General features: G+C 35.5%; 1 pseudogene; it reads right to left on the reverse strand.

The window, feature by feature from the left end:
• Positions 1–990: 990 nt before the first annotated feature.
• Positions 991–3,325, reverse strand: LOC147398675 (leucine-rich repeat receptor-like serine/threonine/tyrosine-protein kinase SOBIR1 pseudogene; annotated as a pseudogene).
• Positions 3,326–6,203: the final 2,878 nt, after the last annotated feature.

Consider the following 6,203-nt stretch of genomic DNA (forward strand, 5'->3'; position numbering starts at 1 on the left):
CCTATTGAGAAAAAACACTTAATTTTAATCAATTTATCAACATGAATTGGGCTGTTATTTGAAATCTTAAGTTTTGTGTGTCAATGGTGTTGGTGGTGGTGTGAATATGATTAAAAAAAGAGATTAAGATTTTGTTTGAATGGATATCATTTTCCCACCTATCATCATTTAAAAATAAAATCTACATTTTGATGGATTTTAAGATGAGATTAAACTTCTATTTTTCATGAAAAAAAGCCTAATCAAGTAGGGGAAAATGTGTTTTTAATTTTTGGTATTATGAGAAATAGAAAGGGGTGGACTATATACACCCACTTCACTGTTTTCATCCATCATACTTGGTGAATCTCAAATTCCTCCTCCTCTCTCATTTGTATCTTGCTTTCTAATTTTTCTTCTTTGAACCTACATAAGTTTCAAATAAGGTTTTCTAGTACAAAAAGCAATATCCTTAAAACTTGTTAAATAGGTTAGTAAACTGGGTGGAGCTAGTAAGGAGGTGGTGGGGGCAATTGTCCCCCATAGAACTTTAAGACACCCTTGTATTTTCAACTAATTACATCCCCATTTGTCCACACTCCCTCATTTCTCTCCCCATTTGCTCCCACACCCCCTTCAATTTTTGTTGAGGACATTGCCTCTTGATCGGGCCTTCTCATATACTAAATGAAAATAATTTAAATATCCTTTTCTTCAACTTCTAACAAAAAAACCTCTCCCTAAAACCATTCATCTCATCTTCAAGTTCTTCAACTATACAACTAACCATGGTTTGCCCCCACACCCCCTTCAATTTTTGTTGATGACATTGCCTCTTGACCAGGCCTTCTCATATACTAATTAAAATTGATCTAAATATCATTTTCTTCAACTTATAATATAAAAAAAACCTCTGAATTTCTCCCTAAAACCATTCATCTTCAAATTCTTTTTGGCAGAATGGAATGCCTCAAATACTCATCTACAAAGGGTTCAGATGATAACACAGGAGATTGTAATGTAGTATCTAAATTTCAGTTCTAAGTTTCAATTACAATGGTGAAGAAGTAAAGACCCTTCTCTGTTTCTCTATGAAAATTAAGATTCAAACTCAGATTACATTGTTTCTTTGGAAATTAAACCAACACCAATGACTCATTTCCTTGAGAAACCTAGTAATTTCTTATCACACTTGCACATTAGAAATACAACAATTCTACATGAACAACAAACAACCCCCATAACAAGTAAGACAACTTCAACAGATGATATCCATCAGCTCTAGATTTGAATTGTGTGAAAATGGTAGGAATACGGCAAAGACACAATGCTGGGGGGGGCACGATTCTATATAAATAGGCATCACTATTCAGCTCGCTTAATGTTTCACCTGATCCAACATGCACCGAACATCCTTACTATCCGGTCTCTGCTTCGGATCATCCATAGTGCAAAAGCAAGCAATCTTGAGAACCAAAAGCATCTGGCTCTCGTACCCGTTACCCCTCAGCTTCGAATCAATTGCCCTATTTGGATCCTCCGACGTCATAACATTCCTCACCCACTTAACTTGGCTCATCTCATCGGTATGTTGGAAGAATTCATCCGACGGTAACTTCCCCATCACCAACACAGCCAAAAGCACTCCAAAACTATAAATATCGCACTTGTCCGTGAACTTGGACGTTTGGTGATACTCGGGTGCAATGTACCCCACCGTACCCGCCACATTCGAAGTCGTGACATGTGTGTTAGCGTCAGGGACGGCCTTAGCAAGTCCAAAATCAGCAATTCGAGGTTCCATGTCATCATCAAGAAGAATATTTGCTGGCTTTAAATCTCGATGTATAATTCGCGGGCTATGACTAATATGGAGATATTCAAGCCCAGCAGCAACCCCCAAAGCGATCCGATGTCGAACAATCCAATCCAACTCCCTAGTCCCGTCCGAGACTTGTTTTAACATATCTTGTAAGCTCCCATTCTTCATATACTCATACACAAGGTAATGGCAATCGGGTCGAGGGACATGGGCCAACAACGGAAGCAAGTTCCGATGCCTAATCTGACCCACGGTCTTGATTTCCGACTTAATTTGTCGCATTTTCTTACTTAATAGCTTACTATCTTCTTCATTAATATCACCCGCATCGATTTCAGGCTGAATTATCTTCTTAATTGCAATCATCTTTCCATTGCTTCCGGGCAATTCAGCTTTATAAACCTCTCCACACCCGCCTCGCCCGATGATCTCCAACGAGGCTAACCCATCTTCTTTCTCCAAGAAAGCTAGATCTTCGGCTTTCTTGATCAATGGGCTGAAGATCTCCGGACCTGATTCTTTCTCTCTCCCTTTGATGCAAATCATTACCAACTTAAACATCACTGAGAACATCACCCCAGACATCATTCCAACCAGTACTCCAGCAACAAACCCTATAACCCAACCTTTAACGTTTTTTTTCTTTTTGTGATGTTTAGGGTTTGAAACTGTAGGTGCTGGCGCTGAAGTACCCGAATTCGGCGCCATGGCCGCCGAACTGTGATTTCTAGTTGAATTTTCTGCAAATATATACCGCTTTGGAAGAACATTCTTCGTCCTCAAATCATTGAGGGAATATTCTACTCGCCTCATCGACGTCTGTATTGATGATTGTTCAAGGTAATTATTGCCAGAGAGATTGAGAAATCGAAGATTACGGAAAGAACGAATTGATTTCGGAATTTTTCCAGAAAAAAAATTATCCGAAAGAGAGAGATTTTCCAGGTTTGGAAAATACTTCAAGAAGCTCAAATCACCTGAAAATCTATTGGAAGAGAGATCAACAACTCGTAGATTTACTAGAGAAGAGAACTCGGAAGGAATTTTTCCGGAAAATCGGTTGTTTTGGAGGTTTAGAATTTGTAATTTCCGGCAGTCAACGATTTCGGATGGGATTCGGTCAACGAGTTGGTTGTTGGGGAGAGAGAGCTCTTTGAGCTCTGAAAATCGGCCAATTACTGGAGATAAGGATCCATTGAGGCCTTTTGAATCGAGAACAATTCGAATCACTCGGAGAACTGGAGAGTTGTCGGAGATTCTTCTCGCGCAGAAGATTCCGTCGGAATTGCAGAGGTTTTCCGTTGAGTGGAGTTGACCGTTGAAACCTACATGTTTTTGAAAAGTAGGAGAGCGTCGGAATCTGAACGGTGGAGATTTAATCCAGCGTGGATGAGAAGGGCGAATGAGAGGAAAACGAGAAGAGAGAGATGGGTTTTGGCGGGAAGGGAAGCCATATCTGACCGGTGATGTCAGATGCCGGTTAGACTTGGTGTGTTTAATGGGATATTGGTTTTGTGGTTAGAGGTTTTGTATGGTCTTTATTTATAAAATGAATGCCGCGTGGAAAAATCTAACAGTGTGGGTCCAAAAGTAAGATGTTCGGCACGTGCTGATAGTCATAATATTTGAATTTACCATTTTGGCCTTGATTGAATTATTTCTCAATTCATTTCTTTTTGTTCATGATATATAACTCTTAATTACCATAATATGTGCATTGAGGTTGGAGTGGCAACTATTTTAATTGTGCACTCTTCAAAGATCAAATCCTTTAACAAATTCTACTAGTTTCATTTTTCTTCAACTTCAAGAAAGATTAATCTATTGGAATATTGGTGTGATATCCTTCAAAGATACTCTGATAGTCAAGTTAGTTGAGGAAGAAAAAAAATAAATATTATATAAAACATTAGTCTTAATATTCTGAATTGAACAAAAAAAAAATTGTCTACCTTCATTATCCTCCTTAATATGAGAGGAGTGGAACAAAATATGTAAAAGTAGTTTGCTAGTAGTTTCTTGACATGCGACCAACACTCCACCAATAAGTTCACCCAACATGTGTAAGTGTGCCCTCTCCCCCCTTCCCTTCCCCTCCTATCCTTAATAATCAGAAGAATGCCATCTCAAATAGTTTGAAAGTACATTGTAAATTGTCAAAGTACCTCCAAATTGTCAGAATGTTATACTGGCACATCAGACCTTAAACATCTAAGAGAGATTTACCGGGCAGACCTATTTGTTGTAATTTTATTACAAAAAGCTATTTTATCAAGTTTGTTACGTGAACAAATCTTACTTTACGAATAAGACTGGCTAGCATGACTAACTAAGTTCAATTTCAAATCTTACTAAGGTTGTTGGACCCACATGAATTATCAAATTGTCAATCCAATACCACAACCTTCTAGATTTAATGGAAAAACTCAAATTCAAAGTAGAAATAAAAAATTCTTTTTAGCTTAATCAAAGGTGTTGAAAATGGATGGTTGCCGAACTCCCAATTTAAAATTAAAATTCAACGTTAAAATTAACATTTTTTGTCCTTTATAACCCTATCACATTAGATCATGTTTTTAGATGCCACATATTGATTCAGTAAGGATCCACTTCAAGGTATGTTAAGTAACAATTAACCTCATTAATTTGAATTTTATGACGTGGATCCCCACTTCAAGGTTTGTTAGGTGGCAAACTTCATAAAGTAAGGTTCCTTGGAATTGTTAGAACTCCAATCAATTTTTTATGATAAAAATGCAACAATTAGGTCTATCGGATAAATCTCTCAATTTTTAATTATGAAACAACTCAACTGTAAATCTCTCAACATCGTAAATGTCAAGGTGTCTTTCTTGGCAGTTCTTTTGGCCACTAAGCTTCCGTCGAGATAATGTCCATAGGATTAAGTCTCATTGTTAAACGGGTTGAAACATGGACGATAGATGGCATGTCCATAGATTTAACCCCAAAAAACAAGTATGGATTAAAGAGATTTTAATTTCAATCAAAATTCTAATTTTTTTTTTGCAATATTGTATAGAATTTGAAATTTGGGTTAAACAAATTTTTTTTCAATTTTAAATTTAGGTGAAGAAATTAGACACAAATTTAGGCCGGCACTCTTCTAGCTCTTCCAGGTTTGGGATGGGCAATCCAAACCCAAAGCTCAATATCAGATACCACTTTGACTAGAAAGTAAATTAAACAATATTTGTCTTTTAAGAAGATAATTTGGTCCAAGTGTCCTTAGTCCTGCAGACAAGCCTTATTTATTTCTATATTATATAGACTACTGCCAAAATATTACTATTAAAAAATGGAGTTGCTAACTAATTAATCTAAAAATTTGTTTTCAAATAATATTCTTGATTAAAGTCTTATAGTATTACCCATACTTATTTAATTAAAATAAGTTTTATAGTCAGCATAGACAACCTTAAAATTTTAAAACTGAAACTATCTATGTATATGGGTTGGGTTCGAAAACTCATAAAAATAGGCCCAACCATGTAAACACAATTTATATGTATCTCAATACCACACATCTTGGAGATACTTATCTCGAGAATAATTCATGACTGTTGGATTTCATGTTTACACAGTTGGGGATCATGTATTTCTCTCATGAGTCATTGAAACCTAACCCTACATGCATATGTTTTTGGTAAAAAATAATGAATAATGATTTTCTAATCTCCCCCATCCCCACCATTGAATCTTAGATCATATTTCTCAGGATATTTAGAATCACAAATCTTTTTTGTGTATCCCAAGGCAAATGATCTATGGTTATGTGGTGGGGGCATATGTCAGAGGGTGGCATCAAATTATCACGACTTAAAAATAATTTTTCTCCCTAATGAAACGTGTATTATCTCGAGATAGGTATAAAATCAAGTCTTGGAATATATAATGTCAAGGAATATTGAATCAGATCCCAGAAACTCTTGTGATTAATGGAAATTAAAGAATATTCCTAAGATTAGAAATTCAAAAAAAAAAAAAAATGATTAATTTAAAATATTAGAAAATTTATAAATAAATAATAGAAAAATATCAAAAGTGACAAGCTTTGTACATGTGGACAAGGTAACAGGTGAAACACCAAAAAGATGAAGTTTAATCATTTGTGATCCTATTCTTAGGGTGGATGTGAAAAATCTCTCCACACAATATTATAATTTATTAATTAAAAAAAATAAAAGTAATTTTATTATTTCTTTGGAGGTTTCTTCCTATTATCTAGCTATTGAGCTGTTTTTCTCTTTTCTTTTTTTTACCCTTGTTTATCATCTAATATATGAGAAGCTTGAAAAAAATAGTTAGTAACAAAAAATAATAATAAATAATTGAGAGGTTAGTTTGGTAATTTCATGGATTTCTTCGGGTGGGACAATTTATC

This window comes from Akebia trifoliata, chromosome 7 (assembly GCF_017979445.1).
Source record: "Akebia trifoliata isolate Shusen 1 chromosome 7, ASM1797944v1, whole genome shotgun sequence".
In the NCBI taxonomy this organism is placed as follows: Eukaryota; Viridiplantae; Streptophyta; class Magnoliopsida; order Ranunculales; family Lardizabalaceae; genus Akebia; species Akebia trifoliata.